Genomic DNA, 12344 nt, shown 5'->3' on the forward strand with positions numbered 1-12344 from the left:
CAAAAGGTAATAAATCTTTAAAAAATAGAATGTTGATATATATATATATATATATTTTGCTGACAGCAGCTCATCTAGAAGTAGCTAATAATTGGAAAACAGGTCTTGTATCCCTGGATAGCTGATGAAAAAGAGTTTGGGATCAATGGCTTATGGAGAAATTAACATATAACATGAAAGATAACTCAAAATAACAAAATCAAAGACCTGTTCAGGAAAAATGGTCTCCTCTTATAGATTATATTAATACAAATTTTACATCCGTTTCTCCTCCATCTAGCCACTGTTCTTTATGGTCAGATTTATTTTAAATGAATTGACTTGTGTAAAACTTTTATAAGGAATCTGTTTTTAATGACATGAAACTTTTTTAGACCACTGTCTTATTACTTCAAGATTTTGTATGATATATTTTGAATAAAGTTTTAATAAAACAAAAAGAAATTAAGTGTTGTAGCAGAAGGCACTATATGAACTGATACAGCCATCCAGGTTTCTTGGTGGCGGCCCATGCTCTTTTGTGCCAATTACACCAACATCTTAGTTTCTTTTGTGAAAGTTATCTATTCTCTTTACATCTTGGAAGCAGCATTAGAAAGAATATTCCAAAGTATTTTCAAAATAGTTTAAAATTGGTTTCTTGCCTGTTGGGGAAACTCTGACAAGGGCAATTTTAGATAAGTTAGAATCTTTGCAGTTTGGGACTTACTCTATGCAAAAAATAAGCCAAACACCTATGTTGGTGTTTTGTGCAGAAAATGGTATTTTCTGCTCCAAAAACAATTTCCTTTGCAGAAAAAAAAATCTTTGCAGAAAACAAATTTCCTGTATGGAAAACAGGATTTTTAATGCAAAAAAAAAATAAGCCCTGAATTACAAAAATCTTCAAAAAGTGCACAGTTTTTGATTACTTGCTTGCAGAAAGGAGAAAATTGCAGCTTTTGATTAATTTCTTGCGATAAGGAGAAAAACATTTATTTTTTGCCTATAAAACAAAATTTATAACAATATACATGCCTTCTTGGCAGTCTTGGCCACACTTGCCCACTTCCATTTCTGAAAGAAAGAAAAAAGGGGATGGGAAGCCCACAGCTTTCTAGAAAGTGTTTCTTTGCCTCCTTTCCAGGGTTGTCCTTGGGAACCCCCTTTTTTCCCTTTTTGTCTCCAGTGTCTATTAAAGGCCCCGCAATGTAGAGAGAGGAACACTGGCTTTTTTCACTTGCGCCACATTATCACAGAAAGGTGGATTAGAAGTTATCTCAGCTCTGCTTTCTTTCAGGGCTCCTTGGCAACACAACCAGCAAGATATAAATATGTGCTCAAAAAAGAGTGTGTTCTTTAAATTTAAATAGAGGGCATGCATGGGAGCGACAAGATACAAGTACTTTAGTGGCACAGAAGCCCACAGGGCAAAAGTAGGTGGAGAAAACCCCAGCACTTCAGCCTTTCTGGATCTATGCAGAGACACGCAATGTGGAAATGAAGGGGTTTTTTCAAAGTCTTCTTGCATATGACAATCATGGTGGAACAGTGTTTGTGGAGCAGCTCCAGTGGCAAATGAACTGACATGGTTATATTACTCAGACAGAGAATTCAAATAAACACTATCTTTTTTAAAATCTGATATTAAAAATCAAATTAAAAATAAATTGTTTCTAACTGTTTGATTTAGTTTATGAAGCCATAACTTATTAATATGAAACAACACCCTTTGAATGTTTTGGATCATCGTGTGCATCACCTGAGGACTGTTTGTAGTCCACTGCACACGGAGGACATCAGGTTGGGGTAGAATATCTGAAGAGTATCTCCTCAGAAGACCGACTGAAATGAATGGCACATGTGCAACTGGAAGTGCAGAAGTTTGTCTGGAAGGCATAGGCAAGGAAAAGTGGCAATCCACCACAACTCCACTTAACTGGGGCCTGTTACAGACTGCCAAAATAAAGCTGCTTCAGGTCTCTTTGGAGGTATGCTATTTAAATGATGCATGGGTCCTAAGAGTCTGGAGGTTGCGCCAAAGCCACACTCCATTCCTAAGCACTGGAGTGCAGCTTTGGTGCAGCTTCCGGATTCTTAGGACCCATGCATCATTTAAACAGCATACCTTCAAAGAGAGCAGAAGCAGCTTTATTTTGGCAGTCTGTAACAGGCCTGGGGCTACCATTAAGCTAATAAGAAGCCAGGTGTTTAGTTTTGTCAAAAAAAAACAAAAACAAAAAAAAAACAAACAAACAAACCCCTAAAGATAGTCACTGATAGTCACTGAATATAGGTCCTAATGGATCCTATTAAATTAGAGTAAGGTTAGACAACTTTGAAAAGTCCAGGACCAATTTTCTACCCAACGATACCATGGGAGGTGTCACACAAACTGCCAAAAAGCCCAACTAGAAGTGGTCTGAATTCCATTTCTGCTTTGAAAAGTGGGTATTATTTAATGTTAAACAGTGTCTGTCACCCAGTTAGGTATTTATGAAAGTCAGCTTGTGCTTGTAGGACTCACTTTTTGGTCATTGTAGAATTTGGGATTCTTTACTGATTGAACAATGACCAAACCACCTTTTAAGCTACTGCTGCCCTCAACATGGTCACTTATTGGCCAGTGGAGTCAGTATGGCAGCAGAGAAGTGACCAGCTATGTTCCCATATGTTCCTATAGCTGGACACATAGCAATAACATCTTCCTCCAAGACCTCCAGAAGACCCCCCCCCCCAATCTGTCATTATATGTTAGCTATACAGCTAGATGCTTCTCTGCTGCCACCTCACCTCCACTCTGCATCAGCCTCTAAAGGGGTGCAACAGCTTGAAAGATGGAATTTGTGAGGAGATGTAACATACTACTCTTTTGTTGCAACAGCTCTGGTGATGCTAGTCTGTTCCAGGCACAATTCAAAGTGACCCAGGCTATTTGAAGGACTTTGTCCTCCTGTATGAGTTTGCCTGGGATCTAAGATCTTCCAGGGAATACTTTCTTTCAGGACCCATTGGCATGTTTAGTAGCAACAAGGGAGAGGGCCTTTTCAGTTGCTGCTCCCAAGCTTTGGAACCCTTCCAAGGAAGGCTAGGATGGCTTCTTCCTTGCTCTCCTTCTGCTGGCAAGTGAAAACTTTCCTATTCTGTCAGGCTTTTAGGATGTGACTGCAATAGGCTTTTAATGGCGTGCTGTTTTATTGATTTTTATATTCTTTCCATGATTTTTAAATGGTTTTAATTTTATAGATTGTTTAATAGGGTTGTGTGTTTTACAAACACACACACACATGCACACACATTTGTTGTTGTGTTCCTTCAAGTTATTTCTTACTTATGGCAACCCTAAGCTTATGGAAACTGTATCATGGGGTTTTCTTGGGAAAATTCATTCAGAGGAGATTTGTCATTGCTTTCCCCTGAGGCTGAGAGCATGTCAGAGGTGAATGCTGGTCTCCAGAGTAATAGTTGAACACCCCAAGTACTATGCCATGTTTGCTCAACTACATACACACATATATACTTGATTGTTAAAAAATGATTTAAATCTATATTGGTGTTAAGACTTTGTAAGATGCCTTAAGTCCCAGTACTGAGGAAAAGGCAGAATGTCAGTGAATATGATACTAATAAAAATGATATATCTGTCTATGCAGAACTTTATTATGTATCTCCCAATCCATCATCTCAGGTAGGGGGATATGAGTTTTTTAATAGTGAATCACCACTCCTAGGTGCTTCCAGGAGAGGCAATTCAACAGAAAAAGACTGTTTGGAGATGTTGGAGGGCAGGTTAAGAGCCATAAAGAACTTAGGGGCCAAATGTGGACCAAGAGTCACATTTTGCTCATCCCTGCACTAGATGTTTGAGAACGGTGGGCACTTGGTATTTGTTGGGGTCTGGTTCCATAACATCTACCTGGGGATACCAAAATCTATGGATGCTCAAGTCCTATTAAATACAATGACATAGTAAATTGGTGTCCCTTAAATAAAATGACAAAATCTAGGTTTGCTTTTTGGAATTTATATATTTAAAAAAAAAAGTCCAACAGTGAATGGTTGAATACTTAAGACCAGAGCCAACCCTAACAATGGCACTCCACCCATTCTGTTCTACTGCCAATGAGAACAATGTCATCCATCACACTTGAAAACAGCAAGCTAGTTTCAGGTGTGTAGGGCAGGCTGCAGAACATCCCTAGCTCAGCCTTCCAACACTTCCCTGCTGCTTTTAACATCTGTGCCTGAGGAAGCTAACTCACTCTGCCTGATGGGGAGGATATCATTTTCCTAAGGCAGTCCCAGCAAACACTTGCCCAGAAGGAAACCACCATTTAAAACGGCAGGGCAATCTGGTGACAGCCCATCATGAAGCATGCCAAGGATTGTTTCTTATTTCAGAAAAACGGCGTGGAAGACAGAAAAATTCTGGTAACCCTAGTTAGATAGCCTCCCTTCTACATAGCTGCTGATGGAAAAGCCAATAGTTTACTTAGATATTTTTTAAAAAATTCTGGGTGAACAGTCTTACTGCAGAGGGGACACTCTGGTCTTTTACATATAATCTATTTTACTTTATTTTACAGCCCTCCTTCCAGTCCATCTGGTGCCATCTGGAGGCAGAGATACAGACCCAGCTCCATTGGGCCTAGCCTAGATTAAGAAGCTGAACCCTCCTTCTAGACCATCTGCCTTGATCCAGGCCTGAGAGGGAGAGAAGAACTGCTGGACCTGATCCCCTTCCACATTGTCATTCCCTTCTCCTTTTGTGTCGTGTCTTTTCAGATTGTAAGCCTGAGGGCAGGGAACCATCTAATTAAAAATAATAATAACCGTAAGCCGCTCTGAAAGCTTTTAGGGCTGAAGGGTGGGGTATAAATACTGTAAATAAAATAAATAAAAATACTTTAAATAATCTTATGGGGATGCTCTTTCTACAGTGATAAATATTACTTCAGTTCAAAATGTGGCAATGCCCTGATGCATTAGGGGACCATCTTGCTTATAGTACTGAGTTGGAATTCTGACCCTCTGCCCCAAAGTCCTAATTGTGCACACTATTGCCTACAGGAGCCCTCTACTCATTTTCATCTTATTCCTGTACATATGAATCAGTAGCTTAAATGCTATTCCTGGTCCTACACCACACCACACCTCAATTAATTCCATTGGTCTACTCTGGTTGAGACTAGCAATTGCATCTGCAAGCAAATGGAAAATTAGGCAAGCTTCAGTCTAGTGAAATCAGGCTTGAGTATTTGCTAACTCCTTGGATTGTTGCCAAATGCACCTGACTTCTTCCTTGTCATTTATCCCACAACACATCCATTTATCTCATTTTATCATATTATATACTGTCTGATTTCAGAACATCCCAGTTCCAAAACACCTGGCTAAATAGACCATGAAAGGTTTCATTGTCCTGTATCTTTGATACCATAACCTGGGTCAAATTCTTTGCCTTAACTGGTCAAAGGATTTTGTCCCCATTTTTCTATAGGATGAAAAGTTTCCACAGTTTGTCACCAGTGGTAGTGTAAAGGCTTTATTGCCCACAAGTTTGTCATGCAATGGATAACAATTCCCCCCCCCCTTTAAACCTATTACCGTAAGTATTGGCAGTCTGGGTCAAGCAAATGGCAATATATAAACAAAGAGTTTCTCAAAAGGCTCTTGGAAGAAAGCTCTTTAGTGATGAATTTTTTTACTTAAGAAAAGCCCCTAAATCAATTTTGGTCTCAGCTGCATTTCCTCCACTCAGCAGTTCCATGAACTCTCACTCACTTGCCTTTTCTCACTCTTTTCATTGACTCAGTGGGTTACGATGCTCACAGCCTTCACAACATGGTGGCCACATCTGCGGTGCTCCTTTTGAGGAATCACAATGTTTGACTCTGTTAACAGAGCAAGTAAAAGTAGTGGGCAAAGAGGACTTCAATGTTGGACAAGCAATACAGGCCATTTTCTTTCAGCAGCAGTATTTGTCTTCTCTGGTGCTACAACAGCTGAGCTTCATTCAGTATCAGTTTAACATACCAAGGACTTAAAGGGGCTTTACAGACCTGATCTGTTTTTAAGGGATAAAAAATGGGCCTCCAGCTGAAATGAACACATCACGTGTGTTCTGGCAGCTGAAGTCTTAGTGGACCAGATACCTCTCCCTGCCTTCACTGTTTTATAACCATTCAACCACATAAAGTCCTGATTTCAGAGCTTGGAAGTCATGTACTATAAGTAATGATGGTACATTACATTACATTGGGCAAAAGCATTGCATCTGTGAAAGAATATGATGACTGATATGATTGTTATTTTTCCACTCTAATGACACAACTAACACTTACTTGTTACCTCTAAAATGTTAGGAGGCAATTTTAATGAATTTTGGCTCTAGGTATATTTTGTGGGAAAAGCAATGAATTTTTTTTTAAATAACATTATTAATTATTTGCTAGTGCATTACTCCTAGTGCATAACAGGTTAGTTTGAAAAATATATGAATTAATATTTAACTCACTGCTTTAAAAAAAAAAGTTCCAAGTGCTGCATGATTTTAAAAAATGCTTTGTCAGGAAGATCAGGCCTTAGAATGCCATTTGTGTCAACTGTGTTTTCTACTATTTGTGCCTGCTCATTTTGCTATTTCTGTCATGTGCTTTATTTGTACTATCTGAAAATCTGTAAGGCCTCTCTTAATTAACTGAAAACATACATTATCAGAGAACAGCTTGGCCTAACAACCTGATATAATGTTTTACTCCAGTATTATAGCTACAGTGCCTTAAGAGGTTGCTGTTTGCCTCATGTTGTATAGTAAGAGATCTAGAGGCACCAGCTGAGGAACTCAAGGAGTCCAAGATAAAAAACAAAACTCAGTTATATCAGGTAACTGGTCATCCTAAAATGAGTGCCGTTGAATGGGACTCAAGGTCTACCAGTCAGGATTTTGGTATGAATACAGTAAGCCAAACAGTCACATGTCTCAATATGTTCCAACTTTAAAATTCTAGATTTGTTTTAACCCCAAGCCTAGGAAGAGCTCAGAAGCCATAGCTCAGCTCATTTGGCCTGCAAAGTCATATATGGTCACTACAAAGGACCTGAACAGACAGCCCAAAATAAAGCTGCTTCGGGTCTCTTTGGAAGTATGCTCTTTAAATGATGCATACATCCTAAGAGGTTGGAAACTATGCCCAAGTCACGCTCCAGTCCTAAAGACTGGAGTGCAGTTTTGCCACAACTTCTGGCCTCTTAAGATGTGTGTCATTTAAAGAGCATACCTCCAAAGAGACCTGAAGCAGTTTTATTTTGACCTGTTTGTTTGTTCCCTTAGCTTGCCAGAGCTGGTACTTTCCCCATACTCTATTCTGTTGCATAGCATTCTGCTGTGTTCATTTGATTTCTCTCTCTCTCTCTCACACACACACACACACACACACACATATTGCAATTCTAGACAAGTGCTGAAATCCTATTCTGCTGCTGACAGAAGATAAATTCTGCCAGCATAGGCTCATTGTAGATCTGGAGGGTGAAGGCTGTCCATTTTCTCAGCTGCACAGAGGCAGCTGGGCAACACTGACATTTCTGTGATCCATCAGTATCTGAGTAGCTGGAGTTGTGGCTGGAGAAAGAGTTGACCACATGTCATTGCACAGCCTGAATAAAGGGACATTGCGAAAGGAGGTACTCTATATCTTTGCACAATATCCCCAAAAAGTACTTTATGCCTATATAACTGTACTATCATTTGATCTGTCATACTACACAAATCCACCTGCTTAACCATAAAATCACCAAACTTGGTGTATTAAAGGGGCACAGTCTGAAGATCCTAGTAAGTTTCGGACCTGATCCATATACTAATTTGGTAGTTCCTGAACAAATATTTATTTATTGGCTGTAATAGAATAAGCTGGTGAATGAGCTGTTTCCATTTATGATGAGGTTAGACCTGTCTACTGTCACATGCCTTTGTTACACATAGACTGGAAGTGGTTCACAACTTTTGGATGTCTAGGTGTTTAGATTTCAACTCCCTGAAGCCCTAGCCAGCTTGGCCAAGAGTCAATAGTTCTGAAAATTGAAGTCCAAAACATTTGGAGGACTAAAGGCTAGGAACCACACCATGTATTATCTTCTCTGTGGTATACTTTAATTCTTCTATATTATACTGAAAGTGACAATAAGTTATTAAAGCAAAATCATCAACATCAACACAGACAACGCTGGTGAAATTTTGTAGTAGTTCATATGGTAATATCTTTAACCAGATGCATATTCCAAATGAACTAATTCCTCCATCTCACCCCCCAAATGATTTCTGTGTATATTTTTCAAATTTGAGAAGAAAAAAGGTTTTACCTTGGTTGAAAGTCCCAGTCCACTGGCTCGCTCTTTAGGGTTCCCCTGCTGCAGCTAGAATGTGGGTACAACATAGCTCAAAACATAAAAAGGATCAGCATTTAACTAGAAGTAAGCTGTTTTCAATATTAAAACAATTGTGAAATAAAATTAAAAATAATAAAATGCAGTATAAGAACAGGACATTGGAGGGGACCTCTTAAAAGCCCTTTCTTTAAAGGCCTTTCGTGCTAAAAGCCTATTAAAATGAAAGTCTTTGCCTACTGACAGGAAGACAGGAAGGCGGGGGCCCTTGGAAGGACATTGCTCTCTTGGAAGGTTTGTCTTGTCCACATTCATTTAAAGATAATACTGTACCCATAAAAAAGGAGATCATGGGCTTTGGAGCTGCCTATCCAGTCAGCACCTGGGGAACACCCTTTGTCTTCTTTCTCTTTCCATTTGGGGGGGGATGATGTGTAAGTGGCCAACCTAGATGAAATGTTGCAAGACAAAATCTGTCAGCATGCCATTTTCAAAGGCAGGTCAACTCCCTTAGTCATTCTGGCTAGTGGGGACGAAGCATGATGGGAGTAGCACTTCACCAAAATTTCAATGAGTCTAGATCCAATTTTCCGTCTCTTTGTTATCATTCAGTGTAGGAAATTAGGGGCCTGAGAAAACATGAAAGACCTTATAGCCCTTTAAAGATTGTTTGGTAACATATCAACACCGTCAAGAGAAAAATAAATGAACTTCCAGTCGTCTGGGTCAGACGTTACCTAATTGATAAAGGCGCTGATGTGGGCTGTTGCAGTGAGATTTCCAGTGTGCACAACCGCACAATCAGGTTCTGCTCCCTTTCACTATGACATCATTCTGACAGATCCCTCCCATGCACCATGCTGGCTACAAGCTTCTTTTCCATCGGTGATAAAACAAAGTAAAAGAAAAAGAAAGTGCTTGTTAATAATGATGGGACTTTCGACAGCTTTTCTCACCAGAGCAATTTTGACTTGTAAACATTTGTAGCGATTCCTTTCCAGGCGTAAACCTTGCCAATGGGCCGTGAAGAGCAGCTGCAACTCTTCCACAGCTGCTGCCTGTGGCCATCTTCTCAACTCAGACTTGCGGCACCAGAGTTCTGATGTCACTAAACTGACAAGAGAAACATTAATGTATTGAGCCATGCTAGATTTCCACACTCTCCTGCTCCCTTTTATATGTGAATCTACAAACAATGAAAATAGTTCCTGCCCTTCATATCTCTGTGATTCTCACACTGCCTTCCAGGAGAAGCCTCTCCTGTGCTTAAAAAGGCCACATCAGAGTAGCAGCCACATGGTGCACCAAGCTCCAAGATTTGGAATTCAGCCTAGGGATAATGCATGCTTCCTGAACAGCACCATCGGAGAAGGATCTTCTTTGAGATGGTCATGGTGTCCTTCCTTATGCTTGACAGTGGCCTCTGTTTGAAGGGCTGTCCAATCTAAATCCACATTAGAGATAAAGAAGAATGTGAAGGAAAAGAAGGGTGTGAGGTGGCCCATCCAGTGATACCACCTGGAGAACAGCTGAATAGGCACATAGGATACCTGTCCACACTCTTCCCCATTACAGTGAGACACAATATTTCTATTTAACTCCTCATCAGTATTTCTTAAAAGTACACACACTCATATACTTAAGTGTATGGAAATTTTAAATAAATCTATGTCCTCTTTTTTTGGCAATTCATAAGCAGACATCCTGACAAATATATCTGATGACTGGGAATGTAAAAGAAATAGATACACTTCAAAATCACACCTGGTGATAAACTGCCTTGGAACCCCTTGACTCTTTCAAGGACATAGTTTTTTGTGAGTTTTTCAGGCTATGTGGCCATGTTCTAGAAGAATTTATTCCTGACGTTTCACCAGCATCTGTGGCTGGCATCCTCAGAGAATGCTAACCTGGAAGAGAGTGGGTATATATATACTGTGTGACCCTAGGTGAGGAGTGATTCCCATGTTAATCTCTGTGCTGTTCTGTTGTTAATGGCCTCCTCAGGGTAGGAGGATATGCAAAAGAGGATAAGGGTCTGATAACTGATGATCATTGTTTGCTGGGAAAGCCTCTGACCCTGAGTGGTTTCTCATTTGCATTTTCTGAGTCCTGATTTTGTTGTCCTTCAGGACTGGTAGCCAAACGTTATTTACTTTGAGGGTTTCCTCTTTCCTGTTGAAGTTGTCCAAGTGTTTGTGGATTTCAATGGTTTCCCTGTGCATTCTGACCTGATAGTTGTTGGCATGGTCCAGAATGTCAGTGTTTTCAAACAGCATTTTGTGCCCAGGATGGTTTGTAATGTGTTCTGCAACTGCTGATTTTTCTGGCGACCCAAAATCAGCAAACCTTTCCTGGATGCACAATTCGATAGCATTCGGAAAAATCTGGCCACATAAGAATATTTAGGTACTGTAATGTAAGTATGGGCCCTTGCTGAATTGCTTCCCAGTTTCTTTTATAATGTTTTAAAAAACTGAAATATAAGGAAAAGTTGGATAACCATGCATGTGCTTTCGCATACTCTCAAGGTTCTTTTTCCCCCTTGTTTTAAATCAGATTAGCAGTTCTTATTATATGTGTGAAAAAAATGTCCAGGTGGTTTTTCAGATTGGCAATTTCCAAATTTAAACATGAACTGGAGCACAACTAGACACTGAAATCTGTACTTTTCCAAGGTTTCCAATACTGTTCCAAGTAAAACAATGCACCCAAAAAAGTGTACATTTGAAACAGTGCATGCAAACATTTATATATCTCAGGATGTGCATGCAAAAGTGTTTATACACTTGCAAACATGTGTCAATTTGAAAAATGTATGTACATAATGTATTTGAAAAATGTATACAAGTGCATATATTTTGAAAATGAGTACAAAAATATTACAAATTTCAATGCAGACCAAAAAAAAAAAAAGCAATCAATTGAACAATGTATTGCTGATTCCTAGTCCATACAGCTCTGAAAATAAGTGCACAAGTGCATGGGCAATGCTTGCTAAATGGATTGAAAGTAAGAGATTTACTGGGGACAATTTCTCTAGACCCAGATTGGAGCAAGCCATTCACATGGATGGCTACACACAACTTTTCATATAACTATTTTCTTACAGAGTGGAACATTTCCAATTGTACCAAAGGTAGGCAAAATGAAAGCCATGAGATCAGGCAGTTTTTCTGGCTTGCTGGCCTTCTTCCCATTGATCCTCACATGGGAAAAAACTCATGGAAAAAGACCTGCTCTTGGAAGCCTATAGAGTGTTGATTTTGTGGCAGAATGTGGAACAGCCATTCAAATATTGCCCCCAAAGCAAAAGCTGGGAGGGGGATTCCAGTCACTTCTTAGTTTTTAAAAAAGTGTTTCTGTGCCTAGTATAGCCCAAAAGCAACGCTTTTGCCTAGTGGACAAAAACATTGTCCACTGCTAATTTACATGGATTACAAAATCATTGTGTGTGTGTGTGTGTGTGTGTGTGTGTGTGTGTGTGTGTGTTTCATGCTACAATATACATAGCATTATAATTCCACCTTAACTGCCATGACAACATCCTAAGGAATCCTTTGTTTTGCAGTGTAGGAAGGGGCATTGCGAATTCTCAGCCAGAGAGTTCCAGTGCTTCAACAAACTACAAACCCCAGAATTCCATAAGAGGCAGTCATGGCAGTTAAAATGAAATCATGGTGCTATATTTGTGTAGTATGAAACAGCCTCGGAACAAAAAAAATAAAATGAAATAACATCCTAAGCCCTTGGAGTACTGGAAGTTGTCCACTGCTGATTTACATGGACCTTTATCTGAAGGACCTCCTGCTTACAGATCATCAGCAGAAAGAAAGACTCCACCATCCCAAAGCTCACAAACATCCTTAAAAATGGAAAGAGGACTTTGTACAGTTACACTTTAAATTACTGACTGTTCTTTTCCTTTCCAAGAGCAAAGGAAAGAAGGCATACAAACAAGATTTTATTTCCGTATC

The 12344-nt window shown here is 39.5% G+C and overlaps 1 long non-coding RNA gene across 1 annotated transcript; it reads right to left on the minus strand.

Annotated features, from left to right (window-relative positions):
- Nucleotides 1-5764: 5764 nt before the first annotated feature.
- On the minus strand, nucleotides 5765-9812 carry LOC121932706. Its single transcript, XR_006104406.1, has 3 exons — nucleotides 9105-9812; nucleotides 8344-8397; nucleotides 5765-5873 (listed from the first exon to the last, which is right to left on the minus strand). It is a non-coding gene; the product is annotated as an uncharacterized LOC121932706 (long non-coding RNA).
- Between the last annotated feature and the right edge of the window lie 2532 nt (nucleotides 9813-12344).

Source organism: Sceloporus undulatus, chromosome 6, assembly GCF_019175285.1.
Source record: "Sceloporus undulatus isolate JIND9_A2432 ecotype Alabama chromosome 6, SceUnd_v1.1, whole genome shotgun sequence".
Classification (NCBI taxonomy): domain Eukaryota; kingdom Metazoa; phylum Chordata; class Lepidosauria; order Squamata; family Phrynosomatidae; genus Sceloporus; species Sceloporus undulatus.